Source organism: Hyperoodon ampullatus, assembly GCF_949752795.1.
Source record: "Hyperoodon ampullatus genome assembly, chromosome: 6".
NCBI classification, from domain to species: Eukaryota; Metazoa; Chordata; class Mammalia; order Artiodactyla; family Ziphiidae; genus Hyperoodon; species Hyperoodon ampullatus.
The window spans coordinates 27,005,309-27,022,522 of NC_136919.1; the positions used below are offsets into that span (position 1 = coordinate 27,005,309).

The 17,214-nt window shown below is 41.5% G+C and overlaps 1 protein-coding gene across 1 annotated transcript in view; it reads right to left on the minus strand.

Annotated features, from left to right (window-relative positions):
* Positions 1-2,529, minus strand: part of TEX10 (testis expressed 10) — a 57,633-nt gene extending 55,104 nt beyond the window's left edge. The window contains exon 1 of the mRNA XM_079707125.1: positions 2,410-2,529. The gene's annotated coding sequence lies outside the window, so the exon portion shown is untranslated. The remainder of the gene's footprint in view (positions 1-2,409) is intronic.
* Between the last annotated feature and the right edge of the window lie 14,685 nt (positions 2,530-17,214).

Sequence of the window (17,214 nt, forward strand, 5' to 3'; positions counted from 1 at the left end):
GATCTGACCAAAGCTCAGGAGCTTTCAGCTGCTCCTTTTACTCGCTTACAGTAAACACACCTTGTCTTGACATATTCGGTCCTTCCTAACTTCCTCTCCAGCATTATTTTTCCACAAACTAACCTCTATCTAAAAAAGAGCCTCCTATACCTGGAACCAGCTCAGCGCTTCTTGAAGCCTTTTCCACACACTACAAAAATACTGAATTCTGCCTTGCACTGTACACCCACTGCAGTAGGTATCTCTGGAATAAATAAAATTTCTCCTGATCTGTCATAATTATCCTATCCCTAGCTATTTTTTTAAGTTACAATGCTACACATGGGAGTCCAAAAAATTTGACTAAAATGAAGGCTTGCATTATTGTGAGATTAATAAAATGGCTGGTGCAAGACCAGACAGCTCTAATTCTAGGAATCCAGAAGCCAATCACCTATGACATTATATCCAAATTCACATGATTGCAAGGTTTTACTACATTAGAGCCCCGTGATCTAGGGTTTGGCTACACAGGTTAAGAGCAGATTCAAGACTCAGAGTGACTAGGTTCTTATCCAGACTCTCCCACCTTCTAGCCATAGTTAACCACCGTGCCTCAGTTTTTATCTATAATAAAATAATAATAATAATAATAATAATAATGCTTACCTCATACAGTTGTTATGAGGTAGGATGAATGAGGAGCAAATGAGCTCATATCTGTAAAACACTCCGAACTGTGCCTGGCACACTTACAGATATGCTATAAGCACAAACATGTATATTTTCTTGGTCTCAGGACCGGTAAATACCAAGCATAATATTACATGCACCAATCGCTTTCAATTCTCACAAGACCATGTGAAGAAGGTGGTACTAAAACCATTTTAAAGACATAGCTCAGAAAGGTTTGTCAGTCCCTTATTAAGGAGTTGAAGAGGGATTCATAAACAAGACTGAACTCTGCAAAACCAGCTTTATGTTATATATACCGGAACTCAGGTGAGGATTGGAAAAAAGTGGCAAAATGGCTTGCCTTATTTATCCCAATGCTAAATTTTCATCCCACCCACACCTCTAGTTATTTTAGTCTAAAAAATGAGTAAGTGAAAACTAAGGCCCTAATACTCACCTGGTGTCTATTAAGCAAGCACGTTTTGTGAGTTTTCCCTACAATTTTATTACTAGCTAGTACCAGAGATGAAAATAAATGGAACAAGACATTCAGAAAAATCGATGAATTAACCCTCCCCCGCCCAATTCTCTGTGCTATCTTTAGCCACTAACTATCTGATCAGTGTCCAACATACAGTCTACTGTCAAGCTTATGCCATATTACCCACCACTTTGTATTAATCACTCTACCGTTCTCCGTTAGGAAAAGTGGGCTTATCGCCCCTTCGTGACTTTTCAAGCTAGTAAGATTATTTTCATGGTACACAGGGAACATCTTTATACTAGGAACTAAAAGTTCTACAGCAACTTATGTTTTTTTCGCTTAAAATAAAGATTTTTCATAGTACAGCAAATCAAACAGTCCGACTAAGCCACTTTTATAGTAGCTGGTATCGAATAAGAAGTTAGGAGGTCCAGCCTCAGAGGCTGAGCTCTCACATCACTGGACCAGGTGTGCCTCAAAAGCTTTAAACCTGAATCTCATAAACTCCAGCTGCAGGCCTTCTAATTTCAACAAAAGGGAGATTCTAGCCTATCAGGATTTCGACCGAACCGAATCCCAGCTAGTTTGTCTGCCACCTCATTACCTTCCCCTGATTTCCAACTTCTTTCCCCTGCCAAAAAAAGAATCAAGAAAGCACACTGTACTCTGTCTTTGGTAATTTCCTCTCCAACCCTTTACGCCCACCGAGTTCCTCCAAACTCTACCTAGGGGGCCAATCGGAGGCACCAGACTTCCCAAAAAACAAATACCACAGGCTGGGGCGACTCGAGAGGACCGACGGACGGAACCGGCTTCATACAGATCGCTTAACCGTCCACACCTGGACGGCGAGAGGGCCGATTAGGAGACGGCTGCGCATGCCCATCCCCAGACTTTGGTTCCGCAACCCAGAAGTGAACACCCCACGGTTTTAAGAAACTATCTTTCCTGCTCCTTCCGGAGACGGCGGTCAGGGCCACAGTCGGGGAAGCGGGGCCCAATCAACGTACCCAGGCCTAAAAGTCTCCTAGACCCGAAACCGCGCGAACCCGCCCCGCCCAGTCACTTGAGGCGCTTCAAAAGCCCGCGGGGCGCCCCGCACCCGCACAGCCCCTCTCCGCACCGAGGCCCGGCTCTTCAGGGGCGCAGACTGGCCCCAGCCGGCCCTGCCCGCCTGGGCCGCGGACCGGGGGGCGACGGCCCCACGAGCCGTTCCGCTCGCCGTCCCGTGCCCCGGAGAGGGCCCGGCCAGACCGGCGGCGGCAGCTCACCTGAGGGCCCGGCCGGGACCGGGACACGGAGGCAGGTGGAGAGAGCGTCCGAGGAGGAGCCCACGGGGCGACGGCGTGCGCCACCGGCCTCAGGCTCTCGGTCCCGGAGCGTGTTTTCAAATCTCCTCGTCTTCACGCGGCCGCGTCTCCTTCCGCCGCCCGGAAACCACGGCCCCTCCCCCGCCGCGCCGCGCTCACGTGACCGCGGCCCGCAGCCGCGCGCAGCCGGGGAGGCGGGAGCGGGAGCGGTAGGCCCGGCCCCCGGAGGAGGGGGCTGGCGCCGGAAGCCCCCCGCGCTCCGGGAAGCCAGGAGAGGAGAGCGCCCGGTCCAAGGACAAAGCTTGGATCTAGGTCCAGCTCTGAGCTTCCCGGGCGGCATCCGTTTCTGGGGGGTGTCGCCCTGGTTACAGCTAGTTGGGAGCATGCCTTTTCTCTCCTCGCTAGACAACTGTTATTCAGACCTGGAGACATTCAAAGAAGAGTATAAATTGAACTGAATTGAGAAAGAGAAAAGTTTAGGACTGCAAGGACCTTAGAATTCCTGGGAACTTTAACCTGGATGGAGCAATTAAGAATTAGTTGACGACAGAGGGCAAAATACACCTAGTAGCTGGAGCCAGAAAGTCTTAGGTGAGGATTTTCCCTAATATTTCAGTTTCTCAGCACTGAGGTTCCTGCTACTGAAATCAAGTGGGCCCAGGGAAGCTAGAGAGAAATTTAAATGCCTAGAAAGGGAATGAGAAAGCAAAGAGAATGCGTCTCTGGAAGATAGCCTTGTCAAAGACTGGCAGGTGGCATGGAGGGAAGAGCCCCTGGTATGGATTTTAGAACTTGATTCAAATTTGTTTCTGTAGTTTACCAGATTATAAGACTGAGTAAAGCTGACAAGGAATGAGCCTCAGTTTGCTGGGTAGGGATTCAGAGCAGTGATGTCTGAGGTGGGGAGAGACCCAAGCACTGGGACTAAGATCATGCATGTTCTATGAACAGAGAGAGCCAGTCCCAGACACCCTGGCAATACAGCCATACTACCACAATCTGCCTGTTTTTTGTGTTTTTTGTTTGTTTTTTGCGGTATGTGGGCCTCTCACTGTTGTGGCCTCTCCCATTGCGGAGCACAGGCTCCGGACGCGCAGACTCAGCGGCCATGGCTCACGGGCCCAGCCGCTCCGCGGCATGTGGGATCTTCCCGGACCGGGGCACGAACCCATGTCCCCTGCATCGGCAGGCGGACTCTCAACCACTGCGCCACCAGGGAAGCCCTGCCTGTTTTTTAATTAAATTTATTTATTTACTTGGCTGTGTTGGGTCTTTGTTGCTGCGCGAGGGCTTTCTCTAGTTGCGGGGGCTACTCTGTTGCAGTGGCTTCTCTTCTGGAGCACAGGCTCTAGAGCGCAGGATCAGTCGTGACGCACGGGCTTTGTTGCTCCGCGGCATGCGGGATCTTCCCAGACCAGGGATCGAACCTGTGTTCCCAGACCAGGGATCGAACCTGTGACCCCTGCATTGGCAGGCAGATTCTTAAGCACTGCGCCATCAGGGAAGGCCCCACAATCTGCTTGATTCCAGCATGAACATATGTATTTGGTAGTCATCAGCATTATGTGGCATTATATGTTATTAAAAGTTATGAGACCAAATCAGAAGAGGGAAGATTTATTGCCAGCCAGACATGTCCTCTGAACTCCAGACTCGTATCTGACAGCTTTCTCAACATTTTCTTTGGACATCTGCTCTACATCTCAAGGTCAATGTGTCCAAAATGGAATTCCTGATTTTCCCCCTGAAATCTAATCTTCCTACAGCTTCATCTCAAATGGCAACTCCATCCTTCCAGTTACTGAAGCCAAGACCTTTGGAGTTTGGGCCTGGCTTCTTTCCTTCCTTCACATCTCACATCTAAGCCATCAGGAGAGTCTGTTGACTCTATCTTCAAACACATCCTGACTTTCACCACTTAACACACCTCCCTTGCTACCATGATATTAGAAGCCGTCCCGTGATCACTGTAAAAAGCCTCTGAACTGGTCTCCCTGCTTCCACCACTGCAGTCTAGTGTCTTCCCCCTACAGTCTAATCCTAGCAGGGCAGTTGTGTGATTATTTAAAAATCTAAGTCAGATCTTTTTCTCAAAACCTCCCGACAGCTCCCCATTTCTTTTGGAGTAAAAACCAGAGTCACTGATGGCCTCAAACTGTGCCATGTTCTGACACATCCTCTTAACCTCTGGGCATTCCTCCTACCACTCTCTACTTTTTTGCTCTGCTCCAACCACTCTTGCTTCTTTGCCTGTGGCAAATTGGGCCTGGTGATAATGCAGCTGACAGAAATGTGGCCTGGCTAAAGGAAGCAGGTCTTCAGCAATAGCCAACTGTTGCCATGAGGGAATGCATATCTCATTTTCAAGAAAAAATCAGAAATCCAGAAGTGTTTATAAGAAATCTGATCTTTAAATACTGGTAAGCAAGTACATCTTTTTCTTGTTTTAAAACACTGGGTGGGCCAAACGAAATACTTACAAGCAGGTTGCCAGTTTACAACCTCTGGTTTAAATCATGAACAGTATGTACTAAAAAGAGATTTCCAACTCCAAGGGGTGAACACAATAATTACAAGTATTGTCTGCTTAGCTGAGCCAGGATAGACCTTTGATAAATAACAAGCATATAACTAATCAAGGGTCCTTGACCCATGCCAGAAAAACATGTACAGTAAACATGCATTCCAGAATCTGTAGGATATTCCACCTCCAAAACTCTGTCCAGTTGGCCACTTAAACCTCTCTATCAGTTTCCTCGGGCTACTATAACAAAGTATCACAAACTAGGTGACTTAAACAAAAGAAATTTATTGGCTCTCTGTTTTGGAGACCAGAAGTCTGAAATCAAGGTGTTGGCAGGGTTGATTCCTTCTGGGAGCTCTGAGGAAAAATCTGGTCCAAGCTTCTGGTAGCCTTAGATGTTCCTTGGCTTGTAGATGGCATTCTCTCTGTCTTCACACTGTCTGCCTTTTGTGTGTGTCTGTGTCCAAATTTCCTCTTTTTATAAGGACACCAGTCATTTAGGGCCCCCCCAAATGATCTCATTTTAACTTGACTACCTCTGTAAAGACCCTATTTCCAAATAAGGTCACCTTCTGAGGTACTAGTGGTTAGGACTTCAACATATCTTTTCAGAAGGACACAATTCAACCCAAACAGTCACCAAGATCTATGTCCCGGGAATTCCCTGGTGGTCCAGTGGTTAGTATTCTGCACTTCCACTGCAGGGGGCACAGGTTTGATCCCTGGTCCGGGAACTAAGATTCCACAAGCTGTGTGGGGCGGCCAAAACAAAAACAGATTTGTGTCTTGAAATGTCCATACTTCACCATTTGAACATCCTCTCTTTTTTTGTCTATGCTGAGAAGCATCACAAAATTCTAACTTAAGTAACTTATTACCACACCATCTACCTAAACTTTGCAGCTTCTCTGTTCTTTATACTGGGCTTCCAGTTAATATTTGCTTTGGAAATAGGATACCACTACTAAAAAAAAAAAAAAAAATTGAAACCTCTGTTAATCTAATAAACTTGATTTTATAATGTCAAGACAAATAATAAAAGCATAAACATATTAAACTGGCTTTTACATTTCAGAGCTACTACTGACACGGAAAGCAGAGACTCTTTGAAGAAAGGTAAAAAGATGAGTTCAAATTTGGTACTTTAACCAGGGACAAGAATTCAAAGTGCATTCTTCAGAAATCTCTTGCATTCTTCCTATATACTAACAAAGAAAGATCAGGAAGAGAAATTAAGGAAACAATCCCATTTACCATCTCAACAAAAAGAATAAAATCCCTAGGAATAAACCTACCTAAGGAGGAAAAAGACCTGTACTCAGAAAACTATAAAACACTGATGAAAGAAATCAAAGATAACAGAAACAGATGAAGAGATATACCATGCTCCTGGATTGGAAGAATCAATATTGTGAAAATGACTATACTACCCAAAGCAATCTACAGGTTCAGTGCAATCCCTGTCAAATTACCAATGGCATTATTCACAGAATTAGAACAAAAAATTTCATAATTTGTATGGAAACAAAAGACCCCAAATAGCTAAAGCAATCTTGAGAAAGAAAAATGGAGGTGGAGGAATCAGGCTCCCTGACTTCAGACTATACTACAAAGCTACAGTAATCAAGACAGTATAGAACTGGCACAAAAACAGAAATATAGATCAATGAAACAGGATAGAAAGCCCAGAGATAAATCCATGCACATATGGTCACCTTATCTTTGACGAAGGGGGCAAGAATATACAATGGAGAAAAGACATCCTCTTCAATAAGTGGTGCTGGGAAAACTGGACAACTACATGTAAAAGAATGAAATTAGAACAAACCCTAACACCATACACAAAAATAAACTCAAAATGGATTAAAGACCTAAATGTAAGGCTGACACTATAAAACTCTTTTAGAGGAAAACATAGGCAGAACACTCTATGACATAAATCACAGCAAGATCCTTTTTGACCCACCTCCTAGAATAAGGGAAATAAAAACAAAAATAAACAAACAAGACCTAATGAAACTTAAAAGCTTTTGCACAGCAAAGGATACCATAAACAAGATGAAAAGACGACCCACAGAATGGGAGAAAATATTTGCAAATGAAGCAACCGACAAAGGAGTAATCTCCAAAATATACAAGCAGCTCATGCAGCTCAATATCACAAAAACAAACAACCCAATCCAAAAATGGGCAGAAGACCTAAATAGACATTTCGCCAAAGAAGACATACAGATGGCCAACAAATACATGAAAAGGTGCTCAACGTCACTAATCATTAGAGAAATGCAAATCAAAACCACAATGAGGTATCACCTCACACCAGTCAGAATGGGCATCATCAAAAAATCTAGAAACAATAAATGCTGGAGAGGGTGTGGAGAAAAGGGAACTCTCCTGCACTGTTGGTGGGAATGTAAACTGATACAGCCTCTATGGAGAACAGTATGGAGGTTCCTTAAAAAACTACAAATAGAACTACCATATGACCCAGCAATCCCACTACTGGGCATATACCCTGAGAAAACCATAATTCAAAAAGAGTCAGGTACCAAAATGTTCATTGCAGCTCTATTTACAACAGCCCGGAGATGGAAACAACCTAAGGTCCATCATCAGATGAATGGATAAAGAAGATGTGGCACATATATACAATGGAATATTACTCAGACATAAAAAGAAACGAAATTGAGCTATTTGTAATGAGGTGGATAGACCTAGAGTCTGTCATTCAGAGTGAAGTAAGTCAGAAAGAGAAAGACAAATACCGTATGCTAACACATATATATGGAATTTAAGAAAAAAAGAAAATGTCATGAAGAACCTAGGGGTAAAACAGGAATAAAGACACAGACCTACTAGAGAATGGACTTGAGGATATGGGGAGGGGGAAGGGTAAGCTGTGACAAAGCGAGAGAGAGGCATGGACATATATACACTACCAAACGTAAGGTAGATAGCCAGTGGGAAACAGCCGCATAGCACAGGGAGATCAGCTCGGTGCTTTGTGACCGCCTGGAGGGGTGGGATAGGGAGAGTGGAAGGGAGGGAGATGCAAGAGGGAAGAGATATGGGAACATATGTATACGTATAACTGATCCACTTTGTTATAAAGCAGAAACTAACACACCATTGTAAAGCAATTATACTCCAATAAAGATTAAAAAAAAAAGTCATGTGATCATCGCAGAGGTTAAATTGCCACCTTGCAGATCCTACACATATTCATAGTCTCTGTAAATATTTTCCCACATCTCAATGTCGCTTTGCCCCTCTCATCAATTCTGCTAAACAGGAAGACTGACAATTTCCACAGCTAGAGAGTGAATAAAGGGCTCTGTAGGGATTCAGATAGGCATCCTTGATCCCACTATGAGAGTCAGAATGTATAACTACCAGGCTGATATCCTTATTCCCAAGGATGATAGAATCATCGCTCAAAAGTTTTAACAAATGATACAGCTCAGCACCAAACAATCAGCACAGAGGCCAGCTTTAAAATACCAACACAGCCATCTTAGTGCCTCCCAGCTGGACACCAGCCCTCAGGAAACTAAGGTGCAAGGAGGCACATGTCTAGGAAACTATAAACTCTGAAACCAGATATCAAAACCCTTACGTTTACAGGGAAAGAAGTAAGACAGTCTTCCTATTATAGCCAACTAAAGAAAACTTTAAAATTAGAAAATGGCCATTGCAGAGCCTGGGGCATTATTTCTAAAATACTATCTTTTTTTTTTTTTTTTAGCTAATTGGGCCTCTCACTGTTGTGGCCTCTCCCGTTGCGGAGCACAGGCTCCGGACGCGCAGGCTCCGGACGCGCAGGCTCAGCGGCCACGGCTCACGGGCCCAGCCGCTCCGCGGCATGCAGGATCCTCCTGGACCGGGGCACGAACCCGCGTCCCCTGCATCGGCAGGCGGACTCCCAACCACTGTGCCACCAGGGAAGCCCTAAAATACTATTTTTAAAACAGCATTTTGGGGTTTTCATGGTGGCGCAGTGGTTGAGAATCCTCCTGCCAATGCAGGGGACACGGGCTCGAGCCCCGGTCCAGGAAGATCCCAGATGCCGCAGAGCAACTGAGCCCATGCGCCACAACTACTGAGCCTGCACTCTAGAGCTTGCGAGCCACAACTACTGAGCGCACGTGCCACAAATACTAAAGCCCGCATGCCTAGAGCCCATGCTTCGCAACAAGAGAAGCCACTGCACTGAGAAGCCCGCACACCACAACGAAGAGCAGCCCCCGCTCGATGCATCTAGAGAAAGCCTGTGTGCAGCAGCGAAGACCCAACACAGCCAAAAAAAAAAAAAAAAGGACAGAGACCTGAATTTTACTGAGATAGTATTGTCTTATGCTTTATTAATAATGAATTTCTGTTTAGTAAATGTCCCATAATTATGTCCCAGACTTGCTTTCCTATAACCTAGTAGTGAGGTTAAGGAGGCATAGTTAATCTTCATCCACTCTAACTAATAGATACTTCACTAATCTACCAAAAAGGACCTTATAACTGTGCCTGAAAAATTGGCTTAGGGCAGCTCTTAGTAGGGTGTTTGGGGGAACACTAAACCCCAAGAGGCTCATTTGAAGAAAGAAGACTTGCATGATTAAATAAACCTAGGAAATGTTGCATAGCTCATTTCCCTCTTGGGAGTGTATATTACCAATTTAAAGGCTCTGAGAAATTGTGGATAAAGAAATATATTTTATTTTCATTTAGTCCAGCATTTCCCAAACTTATTTGATTAAAGATTTTAACATTTCATGAGAATAATATTTTATGGAATACATATTTAGAACAGAATTTCCAAGTGCTCTGGTGAAAATCTTAGCTGTGAAGGGGAACTTTAGGATAAGTAGGCAAATCAGTTTGGCATTTCTGACTTCAAACTTACTTTAACCATATTTATTTGTACCATTAAATGTAAAGAATTTGAATGGATTTACCAACAGTCATCAAGGATTGTCAGAAGGTATTCAAGTTCCTATTTGAAATTTTAGCTGCATTTGACAGCTCAGTCAGCAATTCTTTTTTTTTTTTTCTTTTTTTTTTTGCAGTACGCAGGCCTCTCACTGTTGTGGCCTCTCCCATTGCAGAGCACAGGCTCCGGAAGTGCAGGCTCAGCGGCCATGGCTCACGGGCCTAGCCGCTCCGCAGCGTGTGGGATCTTCCCGGACCAGGGCATGAACCCGTGTCCCCTGCATTAGCAGACGGACTCTCAACCACTGCGCCACCAGGGAAGCCCAGCAATTCTTTTTTTAATATTTATGTATTTATTATGGCTGCACTGGGTCTTATTTATGGAATGTGGACTTCTTAGTTGTGGCATGCATGTGGGATCTCATTCCCCAACCAGGGATGGAACCCAGGCCCCCTGCATTGGGAGCTCGGAGTCTTACCCACTGAACCACCAGGGAAGTCCCTCAGTCAACAATTCTTTACCTAGAATTCTCTTAACAATTCTTAGCGAATGAAACATAGGTTCAAACATCTGCATGTTAATGTTAAGCATCAATTCTCTGGGACATACCGCAGTAAATGGAAAGATCAAGCTCTAGAGTTAAGCTCTCTGGGTGGGAATCCCAGTCCACAACTTTTTGGCATTATGACTCTGGGTAACTTAACCTCTCCAGGTCCTTGGTGTAAATGAATACTGTTTGAAAGACCAAATTTCTGAGACAAAAAAGAAATGGGGCATTAATTTTAAATGTTAATTCACACTATTATTACATTTTTCATTTTACCTAAAATTACCATTACACTTCCAAGTAGCTTCTGACAAATTTATTTTTCTCCAATGAACAAACTGATGATTCTTACACAGAGTATGATTTATTATAAAAGATTCAGATTTTAATATTATCCTTTGGGATATACACATATAATATATATTTTTAAAATAAAATTTCTATATAATGATTGTAAAATAAATTTTGCTATTTCTCATCTTTTCATTTCAAAACATTTAAATGATTTTCAAAAACTTGCCTCTCAAATCATTGATTTCTCTGTAGGGTTTTTCATAGTTTTCAAGAGTTTGAATATTTCATCAATTTTATCTTCAGCTAATTTTTAAAACCATTTTAGAGATATGGTTTCTCTTTTCATCATCAGAGGCCATTCCAGCTGCAGGATAGAAAGATATTTTAAAAAAGCAGGAGAAAATTATTTGAATTCCTATTATTTTGATTCTGTGAAGTTACAACTGGCAACCTTTTTTCTTTTCTAGGAGAGAAAAGCTCTCTATAAATATTATTTCACTTTACTTCAATGGATTCATGAGATGAGCAACAACTGCATTGATGTTTTGAAAGGAAACTGTGATTCAGAGGTCTTTGGAGGGAAAAATACTGGTAATTTGTGCCAGTACTTTGGTAACTTTACTAACGTGTCTACAGGGTCTGACTCTTACCCCCTGAAGGCTTAAAGGTTAGCTTAGGCAGGCTTAGAGTAAGCTTACATTAACCAAGCTCAAAGGAGCTAGTGCCCAAAGGCTGAGTGTCAATGTTTGAATTTATAATAAAAATATACCTGCTACAGAGACCAGAACACTCAGGGAAATAAGCCTAGCACATTTGCCTCCAATAGGCACACTTCCATGGGACAAAAGAAAAATTATGACCACAGGTCTGAATAGTGGACATGGAAATGGAACAAAAGGAATAAGTTAACTTGAATGATTACTAGTAAGAGACCTAATATAGCCACTTTCAAAATTGGGTTAGATTTGCCACTGGGAAAGTGGTTTCTGAAATTTTCCAATAAGTTGCTTCCCCTGAGCCGTGTTAAATGAGTACAGCCAAAATTTTCTTTAGGAATTTCCCTTTTCTTTTTCTTTTGTTTAAAAGACCCATCGGGCTTCCCTGGTGGCACAGTGGTTGAGAGTCCGCCTGCCAATGCATGGGACGAGGGTTCATGCCCCGGTCCGGGAAGATCCCACATGCCGCGGAGCGGCTGGGCCCGTGAGCCTGGCCGCTGAGCTTGAGCATCCGGAGCCTGTGCTCCGCAACGGGACAGGCCACAACAGTGAGAGGCCCACATACCACAAAAAAATAAAATAAAATAAAAGACCCATCAATTCCTCTCCTGACTGACACATTCTTTCTTTAACTATAAAAATAAATTCAATTTAGCTTCAGTCTTGCAATGCAGAAGCCTGTCTTTCTTTTTAAGTGACACATCCCTAACTCAAAACCAGTAGATGGTTTTTGTACTTTAAAAAATGGAATGTTATTTCCTTTATTTGTAATTTCTATTTGGGCCTCCCTATCACCACCTCCCACACACATGTAAGTCTGCCCTTATAATGTGATCATCACCATTAATTATACAGTTGTACAAAACCAGAATCAGGAACTTAGAAGTTTCCTTTTGAATACTCAGGCAAAACAAATTTATTTTATTGTGAGATATAAGATATGCTCATAAATGCTGAGACCTTGGAAGAATATCATCTTTATAATTTATGAATCTTAATAGATTTTTCATTTTACTGTCACTAAATCTAAATTCTAAAATTTGATTCTGTTTTCAGTGTGGAACTCAGATAATAGAAAACACAAATGCTCTTATTCGTCTTTACGGAGCACAGGAAAGTACCAAGAACATCTTGAAGCAAAATATCGATTTTTAGGTTAAGAAAATAAATACATACCCACATTCATATACTCACAAATATATGCACATTTATATCAGTTTCAACATAAAACCAGAAAAATATTTCAAATTAATGTTTTTCCTTTTCTGCACGACTTAGTCTTTTTGTATGAAATGTGATTACAGGGACTAATAATTACAAAATAAGAAAGCTAACTTGTCTTTAGTATCAACCAAACCAAACCAAAACAAAATGCAGAAGCCTGCAGAGAGTTTATTTGGGGTCTTAAGAATTGCAATTTGGGAGACAGAGATTCAGGTAAAACCAAAAGAGTGTTCTGGGGAAGAGAGTCAGGGGCTTATAAAGGCAAATGGCATGAGGCTGTACTCTGACATGAAAAATGAAATATTTGTCCTTAAGGGGTGGCTGTCACCAGTCATTTTAGGGTAAAGGTCAGATAAGTAGATAAGCTGTCATGACTTATTTTAGGATAAGGGCTCCATAAGTATCTTGAGATGCTGGCAGATGTTCTGGAAGACTTGGTTAGGACAATAAGTGGTCAAAGGTTAAATTCCATCCAGGCTGAGACTTGCATAAGTTATGCTTCCTCAATGGCCTCCTGCCTCCATTTTAGTGAGCTCTCTCAGCAATACCAACTCCATTTTAATTTTTCTCCCACATTAGCAAACAGTTCACAAATATTTCCTATTTACACAGGAGTTAGTTTCTTTGTGAAGCAGTAAATCAGATGTTTGGAGTTAGAAAAGACCTAAGAGTATTGTCACTCAGTCCTAACACAACAGCTATGCTTCAGTCCTCCTTCCTTCTTTGGAATCATTTTCATGACCCAGGATGGAAAAATATACCTAAGCATCTAAAACTTTGAAAAATAACCAGGAAGTTTAGGAAGAGCAAAGGGCACAAGTGCCAAATTCTATTCAGGTTTATTCTTTTCATTTGTACATAAGAGTGAAGTAGGGACTTCCCTGGTGGCGCAGTGGTTAAGAATCCGCCTGCCAATGCAGGGGACACGGCTTCGAGCCCTGGGCCGGGAAGATCCCACATGCCACAGAGCAACTAAGCCCTTGCGCCACAACTACTGAGCCCGCATGCCTCAGCTACTGAAGCCCGCATGCCTAGATCCCGTGCTCCGCAACAAGAGAAGCCACTGCAATGAGAAGCCCACGCACTGCAGTGAAGAGCAGCCCCCACTCGCCGCAACTAGAGAAAGCCCGTGCGTGGCAGCAAAAAAAAGAGAGTGAAGTAACTGGATTATATAAATTATACATGTGTAAAATATAATATATGGTAACAATATCTATTATAGCTCTCTCTCTTTAAGCTATATGTGGAGAAGGCAGTATGTAGTGAGTGAGAGCAGTACTGGAAGCAGGCTACCCGATAAAATTCCCTGCACCACATTTTGAAAGTTGTATGACCTTAAGCAAGTGATTTTATATTTATGTACTTTAGTTTCCTCATCTACAAAATGTCGGTAATGTTAGTACCTATTTTATCGGTCATTGTGAGGACGAACGGGTATATAGAGACAGAGAGAGAAGGAGAATTGGACATAATCCCTGTTGTAAAGAGGCAAAACTTAACCCATCTTAGGTTTTCAACTGGGACTCTTTAGCAAAAAGACAGATTAGCAAGAGAAAACCAGTTTATTAACACCTGCAGTACACATAACACATCATGGGGTAAAAATCTAAACAAAAAGTGACACAAAATGACAGCTTAGAATTCCTGCTTACAGAGCATCTTCAACAAAGAACAATAAATTTGTAGAGAAATGACAGGATGAAGGAAAGAAGTTTAGGCTTCCAAGGTCAGCCAACTGTGGGAAAGTAGGTATGGGAGGAAACGAATGGAGTAAGATTTATTTGCAGTTTCCTCTGGGCTGATAAGAATGTCTTCTCTCCTCCTGGTACAGGGAGGAAACCTTTCACATGGGAGTTTTATCTCCTACTTTCAGAAAGAAAAATGAGGATCAGAGCATCCTTCTTATATCTGCTGTTTCCTAAGTGTCTTTAATCAACATGCCAAAGCAACATATTTTGGGGTGACATATTCTGGTTTCCTTCACTGTTATGTAATATGACAATATCAAATGGTAGCAAGGAAGTAGAGTAACAGGAATTCTCATATTTTGCTGGGAGGTCTATAAAATGGTATGCCCACTTTTGAAAACCATTCTTCAGTTTTTTATCAAGTTTAATGTATACTTACTGTATGATGCAGTAATTCCACTCCTAGGCATTTACACAAGAGAAATGAAAACTTACCTTCATAAAAAATTTTGTTCAAGAATGCTCATAGCAGCTTTATTCATAACTGGAAGTAACCCAAATGTCTGTCAACAGGAGAATGAATAAATAAATTGTGATATGTTCATACTACTCAGCAATAAAAAGGAAGGAACAGCTGAAACACACAATGACATAGATAAATCTCACAGACATTATTTTGATTGAAAGAAGCTAGATACTACAGAGTACATATTGAAAAATTCTATTTCAATGATTTCAACAATGGACAAAACTACAATGATTTGTAAACTAATTTTTAGAGACTGAGCAGTGGTTATCTCTCATAGGGTAGGAAGGAATGACTTGAAAGGTACACAAGGGAACTTCTGGGATGACAGAAAAGGTCTATACTTCGATTGGGATGTGGGTTACACAGAGGCATACATTTGTCAAAGCTCATCAAACTATATTCTTAAGATGTGTGCATGTCACTGTTTTAAAAGCTAAGAAGAATTATATCTTTATGGAATAAGCAGATACTTCACCTCCTCTAGTTTTTTAAAAAATATTTATTTATTTATTTAACATTTATTGATCATTTACTTTATGCTAAACAGTTCTTACATACACTTTGTTACAAGCACTCTCATATAATTTATAATTATGGTTTAGGTATTATTATTATCACTATTATATAGCAGTATATAATATAAATAAAATAATAATAGAAATAAACAAAATAATAAACATAACTTATTACAGCAATATATTGTTTATTAACAAGTTAAATAACTTAACCAAGCTCACACAACTAGTAAGAGATATTGCTGGAGTTAGAAGTCTTATTGCTTTCAATGCTATTCTGTCCTCCTTACTTCAGATTGAGTTTATGATGTAATCCCATAACTAGAACAAATCATGTTAACTCTAGTTCACTGTATTTGAAAAAATTATTGTTTTAACAATAGTTGAGACATGGAAATAACCGAAGTGTCCATTGGTGGATGAATGGATAAAGAAGTTGTGGTATATATCTATATATATATAATGGAATATTATTCAGCCATAAAAAATGAGGAAATCCTACTATTTGTGACAACATGGATGGAACTTGAAGACATTATGCTAAGTGAAATAAATCAGATAAAGACAAATACTATATGATTTCACTTATATGTGGGATCTAAAAGAAATAAAAACAAAAACAAAAAACCCCCAAACTCATAGAAAAAGACATCTGACTTGTGGTTAGCAGAGGTGGAGGTTCGAGGGGGAAGGAATTGGAGGAAGGTGGTCAAAGTGTACAAACTTCCAATTATAAGATAAATAAGTACTAGGGATGTAATATACAACAGGATGACTATAGCTAACCCTGCTGTATGATATGTAGGAAAGTTCTTAAGATGGTAGATCCTAAGAATTCTTTTTCTTTATTCTTTTCTTTTTTATTGTATCTGGATGAGAAAATGGAGGTCAGCTGAACCTATCATGGTAATCATTGCACAACATATGTAAATCAAACCAGCATTCTGTATGCCTTAAACATATACAGTGATGTATGTCAATTATTTCTCAATGAAACCTGGGGAAATATTCCTTTCTGGTGTTTTTTTTTTTGTTTTTTTTTTTTTGCGGTACCCGGGCCTCTCACCGCTGTGGCCCCTCCCGCTGCGGAGCACAGACTCCGGACGCGCAGGCTCAGCAGCCATGTCCCACGGGCCCAGCCGCTCCGCGCCATGTGGCATCTTCCCGGACCGGGGCACGAACCCGTTCCCCTGCATCGGCAGGCGGACTCTCAACCACTGCGCCACCAGGGAAGCCCAATATTCCTTTTTTAATTTTGACGTAATTGCAGACTTCTGACCTACAGAACTGTGAGATAATAAATGCGTATTGTTTATAAGCCACTATGTGTGTTTGCGGTGATTTGTTACAGCAGCAATAGAAAAATAATACAGATGTCTTGCTCTTCTTTAGACTGGGCATCAGCCACTGCCAAAGCCCTTTCCAAGCATGATGAAATGCTAACACTCAAACATCTAGTACCATGCAATATCCACATTAGATGTTAAGTACACTTTTCAAAAAATAAAAAAAAAATGTTTTACTGAAGGATCTTTTGGTGGCTAGGAGCAGGAAGCTAGTCAAACTACTCAAATTAAAGGGAGTTTGTTGTAAGAATATGAGAGGAAATCTCATGGACCACCAGCACAGCTAATGAACCCAGTCATTCCGCAAAGGAAAAGGGTTCCAATAGTATTCCTTGAAAAGGTTCCCCTCACACCTTCAAGCCAGAGCAGAGTCAGGATGAACACAAAAATAGGTCACTGTCAACAAATTAGTTAAAATTAAATGCTTCATTTCCATGCACACTCTGCACATTCCTGGCT